A 17,308-nucleotide genomic window follows, 5' to 3' on the forward strand; every position below is an offset into this window, starting at 1 on the left:
AGTCGGACGCGCGCAAGATAAGTTTTCAATAGGGCTGGTGAGATGGCTCAGTGGGTAAGAGCACTGACTGTTCTTTCGAAGGTCCCAAGTTCAAATCCCAGCAACCACATGGTGGCTCACAACCATCTGTAATGAGATCTGACACCCTCTTCTGGTGTGTCTGAAGACAGCTACAGTGTACTTATTTATAATAATAAATAAATCTTTAAAAAAAAGTTTCCAATAATTCTAAGATTTGCTTTGTTATATAAAATAAATAAGTACATCCATCTAATTGGTATGCAAACTGCTTTTGCCCTCGATAGATGATAAAATCCCATTATAGCCAGGGAGTTATTTTTAAATAAATTTTATGATTTATGAACAGTAACTATTTGATTTTTTTTTTGTGTGTGTACCAATTTAATTTACTTACATACCCAGTGTCCTATAATATCTCTCAGGCTAAAAGGAGACACAAGTGGAAAAACTTTAGCTTGTCCTGAGAAAGACAGGTACAACAAGTCTTCTGCACGTGAGGTAGGTGAGCATAGAAAGAGTGCAATGAAAATCGGGCAGTAATAAGAGCTTGCTGACGGGAGCCTGATAGAGCTGTCTCCTGAGAGGCTCTGCCAGTGCCTGACAAATACAGAAGTGGATGCTCACAGCCATCCATTGTACGGAGCACAGGGTCCCCAATGGAAGAGCTAGAGAAAGGACCCAAGGAGTTGAAGGGGTTTGCAGCCCCATAGGAGGAAGAACAATATGAACCAACCAGTACCCCCAAAGCTCCCTGGGACTAAACCACCAACCAAAGAGTAGACTTGGTGGGACTCATGGCTCCAGCTGCATATGTAGCAGAGGATGGCCTAGTCGACATCAATGGGAGGAGAGGCCCTTGGGTCAAACCTGAGTTCTTCTGTATGCTCTTCTGCTGTGCTACTGCTCAGCTACATACACCCCAGACTCACAGATTTATTACTAGTTATTTCTTATTTCCCCTTCCACTTACAAATCCTTGCTGGCTGTGGTGGCAGGTGCCATGAATCCCAGGCCCCTGGAGGCAGAGGCAGGTAGATCTCATAGTTTAAAGCCAGCCAGGTTTATAAATCAAGTCCCAGTGCTTGCAACACCCTATCTTAAAACAGTAAAAAGGAATCTCACACTTCAAATGTCCTCATCTTCTTCAGAGAACCTTTTGTGAAATGCCCTTTCTCGGGTGTCATAAAGCCATTAGAAACAAAAAAGGACTGGACATGGTAGCATATGCCTTTAAAAACCAGCACTAGGAAGGTAGAGGAGGGCTGATCTCTGTGAGTTCAAGGCCAACCTGGTGTACAAAGCAAGTTCCAGGACAGCCACAGCTGTTATACAGAAAAAGCCTGAATCAGAAAACAAACAAAACAAAACAAAACAAACAAACAAACAATAAACCAGAAATCCACACATTTTATAAAGGACTCATTTTCATTCCAACCCTTGATAAGAGCATAGTGTATAAATTTCTACTGGAAATTACTTCTAACTAAACAATGTCTGACTATACTGGCTGAGAACCTATCAGCAGATAGAATGGCCTTCTCTGCAGGCAGGAGTAGCAGAAACAAGAGCCAGAGTTCCCTTCCATGGGTCTTAATTCACTCCCTAGCTAGCCAGGACCACCAAGGGAAGCAACTCACAGGTGCTCACAGAAGACAATGACCACGTATATTAATGTGGCCTGCACTAGGCCCACACTTATGTGTAAACAGCCATCCGGTCAAATATTTAAAGGCAATTTTAAATAAAACAATGGAAAGAAAAAGAAATCCCAAGACAGACATAAAAAAAAAAAAAAAAAAAAAAACGACTAAGAGTTGTTTGTTAAATGAATAAGTGAAAGAATGCTCATATTTGATTTGCTATCTTTGATACATAGCAAAGTCAGTTGACTTTAACATCTTTTAGATCAAGCCACATTTAAATTAAATATATATTTAATCTCACAATTTTCAGGCTGGCCCATACAGGTTACATCAACTAGAAGAATTTTAAGAGTTACCATAAACTAAGCAGTATCTTCTGCGCAGCATGCTAAGTACTTAATGAGTTCTTTAATTTTCCTATCATCTCCATAAAGTAAACAAGGTTCAGAAATTATGTCCAAGGTCATTTGGCCAGGAAGCAGAAAGGATAAGTCCCAGGATGTATTAGTTACTCGCCTGCTGCTGTGATAAAATCTTTGACAAAGGCAACTCCGGGAAGGGGTTCTCTGCTCACAGTGTGAGCGTACAGCCTGCGGAGGAAGGGAAGCCGTGGAGGTAGGGGCAGAGGCTGGTGAGGCTGGTGGCTACATTGTATCCACCGTTAGGAACCAAAGGATGCTTCTGCTCAGCTTCTTTCCCCCTATTTAATCAGTCTGGGTCCTCTGCTCATAAAAAGGCATCCTCTATATTTAAGGTGGGTCTTCCCACACCAATTAACCTAATGTAGAACCTTCCAGGAAGACATGCCCAGAGGTTTGTTTCTATGGTGATTCTAAATCCTACCTCCCACCCCCAAAATTGACCATCTAGATTAGTCATCACAGGGAGTAACAACAAAAGGTTATGTCTGGATCCGCTGCTTGAGACTGGGTTGGTAGGACCACTCCCTAAAAACAGCCTTAGCACAAATTTTCTGACTTATATTTGTTGATTAAAACCAGCCTTCCTCTCGTCCTGCTTCCTCCTCCCCCACTATCCTGGAAGCCAGGGTTGTTTTCATTCAGTCTGACAATTGCATTTGGCCTCTCAATCTCGTCAGCCATCAGTCCACAGCTCGAGAACAGCCCAGAAACACTATCACTCAGTTCTACCTGCCCTCTCCCCAGCATGAGCAGATCTTTGACTGGAACAAAATAAGCTGTCCAGAATGTCCAACCTGGCCCCTTAGCTGAAGCTGGAGCTGGAGCTGACAACACGACAAGTGGAATCTGCCCGTGGCTCACTCTGCTGCTCTCTTGTTTTGTGACTCCCATGGCCTTCAAATTTCTTGATATGTATCTTATAAATCCCCCCCCCCTCCAAATGATGGGGACCAGCAAGCAAAGGAGAGAGTAAAAGTGCTTTCTGAACAAATCAAATCGCTTCTAGAGTAAAGATGTTAGAGTCACCCTTTGAAACAGGGCAGGGTGTGGTAACTGCAGCCAGTCTTCACCAGGCCCAAGCATCCAGCCACTCTGGTGTGTGTATGGCTTTTATGAATTAAACGTTCCCAGGGAACACCTGGAGTCCTTATGGGAAGGTGCAAACAGGGCAGGCAGCAGGCACATGGCCTGGAGGTCTCAGAGTCAGATCTTGGGAGACTTCTGTAGCTTGGTTTTTGTTTTACAATATTTGGGTTTCATTTATGTCTGAAGCATGACTTTCTCTGGTAATGAGTAACTCGTGGCTAAGATTAATTGCCTAACTGTAATTACATTTGCCTTGTGTACCACATGTTGTAAGCAAGCCACCAGGGCACCAACCAGGGCAAGGATCTGTGGCTTTTCTAAGAGTTTTAATGTCTGAGTATTTCACCATCCCCAAAACACAGGACTCTGGCCTCTCTTGTCAAAAAAAAAAAAAGACTCGAATAACCAGTAAATCACAGAGAATCACACAGATAGGATTCTTACAATCTAACCAGCCATCTCTGCCTCCTCACGCAGCAGCCTCCATTTTTGAACCTGAGTTTCTTTTCTGCTTTCTGGACTCTCTCATTTTCTCCAATGTATTCATTCAGGGGAGGGGGAGGACGGAGCCATAAATGTCATTTCATATTCTAAGCAATTTGCTATAGGCAACTACACCATTACTTTGTACAAATAAATTTACATAAATCATTATTAGAATGCTCTATCTTGGCAATACTCTTTGGTTCCCAGAGCACAAATTAGATGCATGCTTAAAGTGGAATATTTTAAAGTTATTTCTATATTGTTTATGAGACAAGATTAGAAATTTCTACCTAGTTTTTCTTTCAGAACGGGAGCATTTTCTTTTTGTTTGTACATCTCCGAAGCACGCGTGTGAGATCCCGAGGGGGGTGTGTGGGGGTGTCTTGAAGCAAGCAATGCAAGCTGACTGTCACATGTGGCTCCATGGTCAGCCACTGGTCCTTCTGAGCTCGTGTGCTTGGTTCGGAACACTAACGAGGAAGCATTTAGGGAAATGACCACCTGGCCTTGCATTTTGTTGAACAGTTTTTTGCTTAATAAGATTTTGTCCTGCAGGCTTTCTGGTCTGTGTTGACTGTGGTTAGTCCTTTCATTCGGATATGGTCCCATGGAATCCAAGCTGGTTTGGAACTTAGCTACAGAAGTCTCCCAAGATCTGACTCTGAGACCTCCAGGCCGCATGCCTGCTGCCTGCCCTGTTCGCACCTCCCATAAGGACTCCAGGTGTTTGCTGGGAACGTTTGATTCACCAAGGAGTATTCCCAGTGTATACAGTGCTTCAGACTGAGTCTAAGACTTTCATATGCTAGGCAGGCACTCTACCAACCAAGGTCTACCTCCAGTCCCCCAACACACTTTTCTATTTTATTTATTTCATCTTTTTCAAAGTTTTTTTTTGTTTTGTTTTGTTTTTTTGGTTTTTCGAGACAGGGTTTCTCTGTATAGCTCTGGCTGTCCTGGAACTCACTTTGTAGACCAGGCTGGCCTCGAACTCAGAAATCCGCCTGCCTCTGCCTCCCGAGTGCTGGGATTAAAGGCGTGCGCCACCACGCCCGGCTTCAAAGTTTGTTTTTTTTTTTAATTTATGTATGTGTGTGAACCTGCACCAATGTCTGTGCATGTATGTGCAGAAGCCAGGAAACCAGAATAGGATGTCCAGGCAATGGAACTGGAGTTGTGGGCAGTGATAAGCCCCCATGAAGGAGCTGGGAGCTGAATCCCAGTCCTCTTCAAGAGCAGTCAGTGCTCTTTTTGTTGTTGTTTGTTTGTTTGTTTCAAAACAGGGTCTCACTATATAGCCCTGGCTGTCCTGGAACTCACTATGTAGAACAGGCTGGCCTCCAACTCATAGAGATTCACCTTACTCTGTCTCCCAAGTGCTGAGATTAAAGGTGCGCACTGCTATGTTTGGCAAACAGTAAGTGCTCTTAACCATGTATTCTCCAGCACTGACATAGTCAAACAGTTACTGTTTATTTATTATCATTGTAAGTATACATATGAGTGCGTGTGTGTGCGTGTGCGTGTGCGTGTGTGTAAGAGAGGGCATGCCTACCATGTGCATATGGAGGTCAGAGAACAACCTTACAGAATCAGTTATTTTCTTCCTTCTTTACTTAGGTTAGGGGACTGAATTTGAACTCTGGTCATCTGGCTTGCATCGTTTGGCAGCAAGTGTCTTTACCCACTAAGCCATCCTGCCAGCCCCACAGGATGTACTTTAAAACAAAAAAGATTTATTTATATTATGTATATGGGTGTTTTGTCTGATTGTCTGTCTGCATACCAGAAGAGGGAATTGGATTCTGTCCAGTGATAGACAGTTGTGAGCAGTCATGTGGGTGATAGGAATTGAACCTTTGACCTCTGGAGGAGCAGCCAGTGCTCTTAACCACCGAGCCATCTCTCCAGCCCCCTGGATGCCTGTTTTAATCTTACTAGGCTACAGCTTTCCTTGGCTCAGCCAGTCAGGCACTCACATCTCCATCTTTAACCACAGATTTCCCTCCAGTATCATACAATCCTACCAGCTTGGGAAAAAACATTGGCAAAATGAAAAAAGCTTATTCACGGTAGCTATGCAACACTCACTTGATTTAAACCCAAAATATTTATTTGCTTTCAAATAAAAGAGCTCATATCTAGTGCCAAAGAAAAAGAAAAAAGTTCTGAGATACAAAGATAGCATTAATTTGGTACCCATCTATTCCAACATCAAGGTTAGTCCAGGAAGCCTGGTACTTTATGTAAAAACCAGACTAATAAATAGTACACTCTGGTTCCTGAAATGAAATTGCTCCAATGATGTATTTAGATTTAATTGAAACTTACAGATACCTGGAAAGTCCAGCTAGTGTGTGGCTGATCCGGTGTCTCTAGGAAATCCCTCCACCCTCCCCTTCCTACGTTAGTCTGCTCATTGTACGACCAGATTTTCTTAATGGGGAACAAGTCCCACATCTCAAATTTTGCAAAAGCGGGTGTCACACCACTGTTTAGGCCAGGAGGCAGCAAACTTCTGCAAAAGGTCAGATGGTAAATATTCTATGGTGCGTGCTCTGCCTAGCCAGCCTCCTCATTGGAGTGCAAAAGCTGCCTTCATCATGCAGGATGAATGAATACAGGGCTATGCCCCTAATAAAACCCTAGTAACCCTAGTTAAGTGTCGATTCCATACAGGGTCCCAGGCAACACAAGCTCGAACTAACTGTGTAGCAGAGGATGACATTACATTTCCAACTTCCTGCCTGCACTCCAGATGCTGGGCTCACAGGCAGGTGCACCACACTTGGGTTTGATATTCAGGGATAGAGAGTGAGACTGCTAAGCCTCAAATCCTGGGATAAACAGCTTACGTGCCTATTTAATATATCAATAATATATCAGACCTGACCTCAAAGTTATCCCAGCATCCCTCAGTCCCTACCTGCTATAGGGTATGGCTGGCACCCCCTATCCTCTAACCCCGCCCCCACCTACCTGAACCAACTCTTCAACCCAGGGGCTGGGCTGCCCTCCCCTCCAGAGGCCCCTCCCTATATAATCTAGCCATTTTGGTTACCCACCTTCTTTTTTTTTTTTTTTTTTTGTGAGACAGGGTTTCTCTGTGTAGCCCTGGCTATCCTGGAACTCACTCTGTAGACCAGGCCTGCCTCTGCCTCCCAAGTGCTGGGATTAAAGGTGTGCGCCACCACGCCCGGCTTTTTTTTTTTTTTTTTAAACCTTAGCTTGAAAATGTCACCTTTGAAGGCCAGGTACTGGCCCTGCACAGTGTCTGTTTCATCCAGGGCCTCTCATCAGGCTGTGGGTAATCCAAAGCACGTCGAGGATGGAGGGGTGAGCTTTGGAGCGAGGAGTGCAGGAAAAACCACCATGCCAAAGCTATACAACAGTGGTGCTGTCCCCAGGCAAACCCCCTTGGTCACAGGATGGCGTTTCTCCCAAGTAGCTCTACTCCAGGATCTTAGGCAGCCCAGGCCTTGAGGGGAGCTCTGACTTTGACTGGGACAGAGATGAAGGATTAGACAGCTGTGCATCCTCTGGACACACTGAGGGCTCAGCCCTGCCTTCCTGCCTAAGTGTCATGTCCCCCTTCCTACCTCTCTCTGCCTGGCTGAGTGATCCTCAGAGACTAAGTCATCTGAGATGCTTCTACCTTCACAAATTCCCTTGCTAGTTACTTCATCCTCCAATCTGGAAGTCTGTGGGTTCTCTGAAGCAGAGTCCTGTACTTAGTGACCAGCCCCTGCTCCACACGGAGCCTTTCCGCCTGCCATGAACTGTGAACCTGGCAATCCTAAGCAATCCGTGAAGATGGAAAACGGCCTTGTGCTTCCTCACCCCATCTGCCCCAAGTGCAGAAAACGGACACTCAGTAGTCTCCTCTGAACACAACAGGGACAACATCGGAAGGAGGAAGACAGTTGCACATGGCATTCTGGGAAAGGTGGTGATGAACATAGTGGAGCTATTACTTAGGTTCTAGTCTGTCTCCACATGAAAATTCCCAGCAATGTTCATGTGGTCTCATGGGTCAAAGACACACAGAATTTTAAATAAAGATGTGACTCAAGGTCTTCCAGTTATCTTAATGCCTAAACAGGATTGACCACCTTGTCAGTCTATCAGCAGCGTAAACTGATCATTAAGAAGATTGGAGGAGGGCTGGAGAGATGGCTCAGTGGTTAAAGACTGTTCTTCCAGAGGTCCTGAGTTCAAATCCCAGCAACCATATCCAATGCCCTCTTCTGGTGTCTGAAGACATCCACAGTGTACCCACATACATGAAATAAATAAAATCTTTAAAAAATAAAAAAAGAAGATTGGAAGAAGAACAGCAATGGGGGTGGGGAGAAACAATCAACTTGGTATTTGCATTTAAATATAGCTCTGGTATTTCATTGATTTCAATCTACTGAGTATTTCAATCTACTGAGGTTTGGTGGCTGGGGAAGGGCCAGGAGAGAGAGAGTGATTACCTGAGTCAGAATGGGTCCAGGTCAGCATCGCTCCAGAAAGGACAAAGGTGTCTTCATAATCACTAGGCGACACTTCTAGAGGCTGCTGGAGTGGAGCAGAAGGGAGACAGGATTAGACTAAAGAAGCAGAGAGTCCTCACAGCCACAACAGGCGTCCTCTCTGGCCTGACCCCAGACAGATGACACACTTCAGTGAAAAGCATGTTGCCAGAGTGCCTCTCAGTTCTTGGATAGTTAGTGAAGGAGTGAGAAGCCTTGAGGATGGAGTGGTTTTGAAACTGCTTCTGGGGCACAAGAGGGCCCAGAAATTTGAAAATACATGCCATAGACATTGTGACATTATTTGATTTGCTACAAAAGCCATCTAGACATTCCTGAAACCACTTTCCTTTATCATAGCGACTTCTTTTTTTTTTTTTAATTGGGATTTATTTCATTTACATTTCCAATGTTATCTCAAAAGTCCCCCACACCCTCCCACACCCACTCCCCCACCCACCCACTCCTACCTCTTGGCCCTGGTGTTCCCCTGTACTGGGGCATATAAAGTATGCACGACCAATGGGCCTCTCTTTCCACTGATGGCCGACTAGGCCATCTTCTGATATATATGCAGCTAGAGACACGAGCTCTGGGGGAGGGGGGGGTGTTACTGGTTAGTTCATATTGTTGTTCCACCTATAGGGTTGCAGATCCCCCCAGCTCTCATAGGGACTTCTGAAACACTTGTCTGTCTAAAGGAAAGCTGCCAGAGGCCATGTGTTCAAGGCCAACCTCGATCCACTGGGCAGCCGTAGTGCTCAGGCTGTTACATCAATGATTCTTTTGCTGGAAAACGCATTCTCTCTAGTCCTAGTAGAGACTAGCCTGACTAACCCACAAGTTAGTGGGTCACAGTTAATAACCCTGGATAATAGAAAAGTGGGCACATGAGATAATGATTTCTGCTGGAAGATAATTTTTGGCATCTAAGGCCTTAAGAATGACAAATCAGTGGCCTCTCTAAGCATGGTATTATCCTGTGATGGTTGGTATGAGCATGATATGAAATTGTCATTACACCAGTGGCTCTCAAACAGGACCCTGGAACAGCAGCAGCATCTAAGGCCTTTCCTAGAAAGATGAAAATCTTAGCTCTGATCCCCGTTCTACTGACTTAGAATGTTGGGAGGAGCGGGGCGGAGAGCAGTGTTCTCATGTGCCCTGTACATGCCTCTGATCTTAGATCATCCATTCATCCATTCATACAAAGGCATTGATCCCGGTATACAATAAAATCTTACCCTACTCTATTTCATGTCTAAAACATAATTAAAGACAGAATACTGAGGAAGGATTGGACAGGGAGGAAGAAGAGAGGGAGGAGTTCCTTCTAAATGTGTTACCCACTCAGGAGGACACAAGCATCAAACACCAGAGAGTGTTTGGTTTGGCTTTTGCTTTTTGGTGTTTTTTGTTTGTTTGTTTGTTTGTTTGTTTTTCACTTTGGTTAGAGGACTCCAGGGAAGGCACTTGTCTCTCCCTAGCTGGGGTTAGGATGAAGTGACAGATTGGTTTTAAGACAATGACAATAATTATGAACCTTTAGATTAGAACAGGGTGGGTGGCAGGGAGATGGTTCAGTGGAGTACCATGATGCTGTTCAAGTCTGGAGCTCTGAGTTCAAGCTCATGTGAGAAACTGGAATCTATGCAAAAAACTGGACGCAGTGGTGGGTATCTGGGCTTCCAGCGCACCTACTGAGAGACGGGAGGCAGAGACAGCAGACTTTCGAAAAAGCTCTCAGGCTGTCGAGCCCAGAGTGTGCTTCACAGCAGCAGAAAGGAGAGACCCTGTCTCCAAGAGGAGACACTCTAGAACGCAGTTCTCTTACTTCCAATGTGTGTGCACGTACACACACACACACACACACACATACACACACTTACTTGCATGTACATTCACACACCAAATAAATATTTCTTGAAATATCAGAATCTGAGTGCTGGGTTGGCAGCTCAGGTGACAGAATGTGTGCCCAGCTCCGGGAAGTTCTGGTTTGATCGCCAGCATCATGTGTAAAAACTGACACAGTGGCCCATGCCTGTAATCCCAGCACTTAGGAGGTAGACACAAGAAAATCAGAATTTTAAGGTCATTTTTAGCTACGTATCAAGTTGAAGGCTATCCTGAAATATATGAGACTGTCTCAAACAAACAAACAAACAAACAAACAAACAAACAAACACTAGATGGGGCAGGAGAATACAGGCAATGCCCTAACTTGACTCTTCTTTGAGATACTCAAAATACACCACGTCTGGCTGATAAATGAGTAACTTGAAGATCTGAGTGAACCAAGGTCAATTCCAAATCCAGAGAGATGAGAGCAAGGGAGCCAGGGCTTCCAATCCCTGAGTAAAGGCCACTCCGCCTGCACACGTGGCTCATGCTTAGAAACTCTCGCCTATGCCCAGTTTGGTTTTTAGATTTTATGTTTTATATTCACTACTCTGCATTTTTCCACAAGGGAGACTCAACTGCTTCAAGGATTCACAGCTCATGGTCCACCCAGAATAAACACAACAGGAAATGTTAAGACAGGCACAAGAATCTGGACGTCACTGCAGCCTGGGACATTTCTGCCAAGGGGAGACGTCCTGACACCTTCTTGGTTTTGACATTATAACCATTATAAGCTTCTCAGGTTGACTGTGGTTTGCATCAGGCCCACCCAAGCTAAACTCACAGTCAACATTTCCATCCAGTTGGAGAAGTGGAACATTTGTGTTCAGTTGTTGTTCTCACTTTCAGAACATAAAACATAAGTGGAAGGTGACATGGCTTCATTTATTGACATCAGCTATCAATGACAGGACTTGACACCAAGTCAATTGACCAAGGCTTCAATTGAAAATTTTAGAAATCAAAAAGAACTCTGAATATCTCCTTGTTCATTATGACTCTTCCCTCTAACCATGCAAATACCTAACTATGAGCAAGGTCTGAATCCCCTACACCCCACTTTTTAACTTTATACAAAAGAGGTGTTAGGAAAGATGTTGGTAGCTTATTCTTATAATTGCAGGAGGCTGAGCCAGAAGGGTTAGGGCTAGGATAAAGCACTTGCCCCACAAGTCTGACACCCCTAGTTCAATCTTAAGAACCCACATTAAAAAAAAAAAAGAGCCAGATGTGGTGGCACACATCTGCAATCCCAGCACTCCTGCAGGAAGAAGTGAAGTCTACAGTGAACCAGCAGTCAGCAATTAGCAGCAGAAACAAGAGATCTTGCCTCTAAACACAGTGCAAGGAGAGAGATGACTCCCAAAGAGATTGTTCTCTGGCTCCTATACACACCCTGTGACACTCACACACCAAACAGATCTTTTTTTAAAAAGGAGGAAAAGAGAGACATTGACCTGTCTCACCTTTGTTCAAACTGAGATAAGGAAACAGATGAAGCTGCTGTGCAGATCATAGCTCACAATCTCGCACAGACTCCACTCTTTATTGAGACCTTGGGTATTAATTACCGATGTGGTATTACATTAGCCTTTGAAAATACAAGACTCAAACCTTCCGTATGCCCTCAAGACTTTCCCTTTCAAATGTTTGCAGATATAGCAGTTTTGAGGTACAAACTTGGTATCAGCCAAGCCATTCTCCCTAGAAACATTTCAAGGTAAATTCCTTCCTCAGAATTTTTTTTTTCCCATCAAATGTTCTGCCTCTGACCACAGCCAAGTACCCAGTTATCTTTCAGCAGCTCCTGAGAGCACAGCTCAGCCTTCAGCAACACCGACATATACGACGGTGATAATTTATCGCCTCTGCAGTAGTTTAGTCCCAGATGGACCATTTACTAATTTATTTCCATATGTAACTGACAGAGAGATTAATCAGGCTTCCAACTCAGAAACCTGAATTGTGTGCTATTCCCTAAACAGGCTAACTCTGGGAAAGAGGAAGCCTATATTTACATAGAAAGCTTTCCTTAAAAGCTGCTGATACATGCCCATGCACACACACACACACACACACACACACACACACACACACACACCCTTTCTGAAATAGCACACTCCTATTCACCCGGAGGTCTGACTCTTTTGAGTGTCGTGGGCTTCACACAGCAGTAATGTCTGACGTAACAATGGGCAGACAGGAACCCAGAAACAACTCAAATGCCACCATTGGACCCAGTGGCAGCCTTGTGTCCCTCCCTGTTTGCAAGGTCGGGGTCTCAGATTTCTGAAACGTAAGACCTCTTTTTGCCCCGGCACTGTGCCCATCTGGCCAGGACAGCAGTGCTCGGGTACTGGAAAGTCTGAGCTTTCTTTTTTCCACTCTTTTTAAGGGTCTGAATTTGACTAAATTCGGCAGCTGCTGTGTCCTGCTGTGTCCCCGTGGAGGGGACAGCTAGCTCCCCTTGGTTCACTTCTCAATGCACTTTTGTTTTTAATTTAACCCAATGATACTACCGGCCTTCAGTGAAAGGTTGACTAATGTCATTGCTGGATGACGGTGTTTGTAGAGGGAGCCAATCCAGATGCAGGAACCGACTGGTAGTCCATGATGAAGCCCAAAGCCACACCTTTCAAGGTTCTACAGACAGGACCACAGACACCCTCTCAGCTGGGCTCCGATGAACCCTGCCACTGGGAAAAAGTACCATAACTGAGTTTCGCATAGACATACCTACTTTGAACCCCAGAAGTAGAGGCAGGAAGATCATGAGTTCAAGGTCAATCTGGGCAATAGAGTGACTCCGCACTGTAGCAAAAACCAAACCAAACCAAACCAACCAACAAACAAACCCTGTTCTCTGCTCTCATTTGAGGAATGTTGCCCTGGGAAGGCCTTTTATCTCTACAGTTTTAGGACTTTACAAAAAAGAAGAAAAACAACCAGCCACTTGTTACTATGTTTAGCTGGTGCCAAGCAGTAGGGAATTTGTAATTATCTGAACTCGAACAAATGAGTCCAGATGCTTGATGCTGTGACAGACATGGCTTCAGTGTTCTCTCTGATCTGGAGACGGTCACACGAAGTATAACTTTAAGTTTTAAGAACTTGGTCAAATACAAAAGTTGGAAGCTGATCTAGGCGCTATAAAATCTGCCAAAGTAAGGAAGTCACAGCCTTTAATAGGCTATAACTAGCTGGGCAGTGGTGGTACACATGCCTTTAGTCCTAGCACTTGGGAGGCAGAGGCAGGTGGACCTCTGAGTTCGAGGCCAGCCTGGTCTACAAAGTGAGTTCCAGGCCGGCCAGGACTACACAGAGAAACCCTGTCTCGAAAAACCACTCCCCACCACCAACACCAAAAGGCTACAACTGAAAGTCTAATGCTCTTGGGGACTGAATGTACAATGTCCCCACAGTATTTGAACATTTGGTCACCAGCTGGTGGCACTCCTCGGAGAGGTTACAGAATCCTTAGGAGGTGGGGCATAGCTGGAAGAAGTGGGTCACTGGGAAGTGAAGAGGAGGCTGGAAGTCAATAGCCCATTTGGGCTTCTAGCCTGGTTTCTGCTTCCTCTTCCGCACAGATGTGAGCACCTGAGTAGCTCCAGCTGCAGATTCCCTGCCTCTGTGGAGCCGCCTCCAAGTCCTCCCCATCACAACGAACCTCCTCCAACCGTGAGCCAAAATAAACCTCTCTTCCCTTTAGTCCCTCCTTGTTGGATAACTGGTACCCATGAGGAGAAAAGTAATGTATCCCAAAAGCGCACTGTGTAACTCAGGATGACCTGGCCCTTCTGATGCTGCTGCCCCTGAGAACTAGTGAGCTGAAGCCAGGATTGCAGGCAAGTACCACGGTGCCTGCTTTGTGTCTCTTTATTCTTATGAAAGAGTTAGAACAAAGCAACACACATGGATACACACACACACACACACACACACACATATGTATACACACACACACACACACATAAACACACACACACACAATCACCTCAAAAACAAAAGTGGAACTGGCCATCCTTGTTTATCCTGAGTCATTCTCTAAGACTTTGTTTATTTGCAACTGAGTCCTGGTGAATGAGCCAAAGGTTTCTTAGACCCTTCCTACCTACATGAGGCCGAACCTCATGTGAACTATCAGACCAATGGCATTCAGCCCCTCTAGTGGCAGTTCCCTGCACTGATCACAAGAACCCCTGCCAGGGAAGTCACCCTCTATGGGTTACAAAGCCAGGCTGGCATCTAATGCCTCAACTGTGGTGAGAACGGGAGCGGGCAGAAGGCTCCTACAAGAACCAACCTGCCTTTGGTGTGAGCCACCATGGGTAAGTTTCCCTTCCCACCTGGGGCTGCTGAGACCGACCGTGCATGTGCTTGCATAGCTTCAGAACTCATTCCATTCGGGACCATAAGAAGGTAGGACCTATCTACCCACTGGGGTGTTGCTCATGCCAGCCTTCAAATCCCTAGTTTATAATTCAAAACCTGCTCCAGCTCTCCACATGCCCAGGTGTTCAGCAGCTCGGAGTCCCCCAGAGGTGGTCTCTTAACATCTATTCAAATAATTACTATGAGGGATAATATGCAGTAGGGGCTGTAGATCATCTCCTGTGCACATAAAAAAAAAGTCTCATACAGACTCAAAGCATCAACACCTCACATTCTGTAAAAGCTTTCCTAAGGTCAGAAAGCTAACCTTCAAACGACTAGATCATCTCACATGACTGTTCTGTTTTGCTTTCTCTCCACTGGTGCAGGATTAATAAAACGAGAGTATAAGGCAAATGTAAGTTTAAGCAGAATAACGAGCACAGAGGAAAATATTTTGACATCAAGAACTCAGTATAAATTAGCTATAACATACTTGAAAGCTCCTGTAACCATAACGTGCACATTGAAATCCATTAACCTAACACCTGGGCTGCTATTCAAAAGTAGGTTTCCGGCAATGTAAATAAACGGCCATTCCAACAGTCCTCCTAAATTACTGTACAATTTGGTCGCAGAGTCACAAGCTCACACAGTCTATCCTCTGTGCTTGGCTGCTCTCTAGCCACCACTGAAGTCATCTCAGGCTACAATGTGGCGGCATAATATAAACAGAGACCAGCAAGGAAGACTCAAAAGTAACAGGCAATGTCAAAGATAAACCAGGGTCATCCAGGGAAGAACAGGGATATTTTATATAAGCACTCTGAAAAAGACAATGGAGCCCCGACCCTCTTTTAATTGCACCCCTAATTAGCCTTCATGCTCCCCACCTGATCATTTTTATATAAAAGCAATTTCCACAGCCAGACATTCAAAAGACCTCAGTTGCTGTAAACTCAGCAGCTGCTAAAAATTCTGTTGTACATCAGATCTGCTTAAAGGCTCGGCTATTTTCAAACAAGCCTTCCATTCTTATCCTACCATTATCACCCCTCCAAAATGTTAGCTCACTGTCTGCATCCCCCTATGCCAGCTGCCCAAGCCATTTTCTTACCTCTGTAACTCACATTTGTTTCCTCTGATGATATTTACCCAAGCAAGGGCAATTGTTTGACTGGCAGCTTGCAACTTTCAACTTTGCTGTCATGCAAAAGGGAAAAGCCACAACCCCTGACACACTGCTCAGCTAAGCTTTACATGTCTGAATCCACCCCTAGATTTTAAATTCTTTTACACTTACTTAATATAGTGCGTGCCGCCTGTCCGCTGATGCGATATCAGAAACCTGCAAGCTACTATTTCTGCAACTGTGTCACTGTAGATAGTCTGAAACATGTACGTAGCTGTTGCCATGGAAACAAACACAGCTAGGGTAGAGTGCCACGCTGTGTTAATTCCTTCACCCATGAACCCCAGGGGAATGCTAACATTCATCTTCTTTCTCCTGTCGTCTCACACTGCTTTAATATATTTTTTTTAATATTATCAAATGATGTACTAAACACATATGGCACACCTGGAAATTCGGATGGCTGAAATGAGCCTTGGTACCAACCCAGCCTGCCTAGTGTCTGCTGAAGGTGGTACTGCTCTGCAACAGATCTTTCCTGGGAGGAAAGGAGAACTTTCTCTTCCTTTTACAATGATATGGGACGAGCCTCTTATTCTACCTAAAAATGGTGACCGAGGAAGTACACTGGAATAAAGATACCATCAGATCTGCCCTCCTGATCAGCTCTGTGACCGGTGGAGGCAGACCTTGAAAACTTTCTGTTCATTTTTCCCCACCAGCACCAGGGAGTGACCCCAGGGCCTTGTGCACACCAAGCAAGCACTTTCTCACCGAGCTGCATCCCCAGACCCGAGACCTTGCAAACTTTCTGCAGTAGATCCAAAGTAAGAGCTATACTCCTGCTTGACCTGATCTGTGCTCACAGGCTCTAAGCCCCAGCGTTCTAATTAGGCAAAAGCCGAACCTCTCGGCGATGACTTCACTCATTCCAGTGGGTCTTTGCTCTTAAACCCATATCAGAAGATAGAAAAATTCGTGACAGAGTGAGGAGCTGGAACCTGGTCACCCAAAACAACAGACTGGGATGGCCCTGCAATCTGCGTGTTCCCTCCTGTGTTTCAGGTTCAGACCCCCTGCCCTGATCGATGCTCAGACACATGGAGAAAAAGCCAAACACTTTCATTATACCTAGAAGTCAAAATGGGCATTGAACCACCTTCCTATTATTCAAATGGGCCAGTTGCTTTAAATATTGGGGTTATTCTCATCACGGTAGACAAAAATAAGCTGTTGAAAATCTTAATTACATCCTATCCCTTGGGCTAGTTAATAATATTCAATCTAGATGAAAATGGCCACATTTTAGATTTGCATGCTGATGTGCCTCACTTGAATACCATTTCCCCACTAAACAATCAATTGGAGGCTTTAAGAGCGCAGCTCCGTGACCCTGAACTGGCACATTTGAAAGAAACCACTACTTTATCGGCAGGGATTATGGTAAAATGATCCCATAAAGGATGAGCAAATTTTCCCATTACTTTCCTAAATTGAATCATTCGTGGCTCTTTACTATGATAATAATGATCATCTCATCCCTAAGATAAAAGCAAAACAGAAAATAGATACATACACCTTACCAGTTAAGGTATGTATATGTCACTTTCAAAAAGCCTTCTTAAGATGATGTTAGGAGGAAGGGTCTGGGGAGATGGCTCAGGGGGTAAAAACACTTCCCTGCACACACCTGGCAACCAGAGTTTGATCCCCAGAAGTCAC

General features: G+C 44.7%; 1 protein-coding gene across 6 annotated transcripts in view; it reads right to left on the bottom strand.

Annotated features, from left to right (window-relative positions):
* Positions 1-17,308, bottom strand: part of Foxn3 (forkhead box N3) — a 370,218-nt gene that overhangs the window by 252,700 nt on the left and 100,210 nt on the right. For 4 of the 6 annotated variants that reach the window (XM_021179586.3, XM_029484504.2, XM_029484505.2 and 1 more), the window contains one exon: positions 8,137-8,221. The gene's annotated coding sequence lies outside the window, so the exon portion shown is untranslated. The remainder of the gene's footprint in view (positions 1-8,136; positions 8,222-17,308) is intronic. The other 2 variants (XM_085830613.1, XM_029484506.2) reach the window with 1 other exon arrangement.

Source organism: Mus caroli, unplaced genomic scaffold (genome assembly GCF_978045245.1).
Source record: "Mus caroli unplaced genomic scaffold, Mus_caroli_1 scaffold_14, whole genome shotgun sequence".
Lineage (NCBI taxonomy): Eukaryota > Metazoa > Chordata > Mammalia > Rodentia > Muridae > Mus > Mus caroli.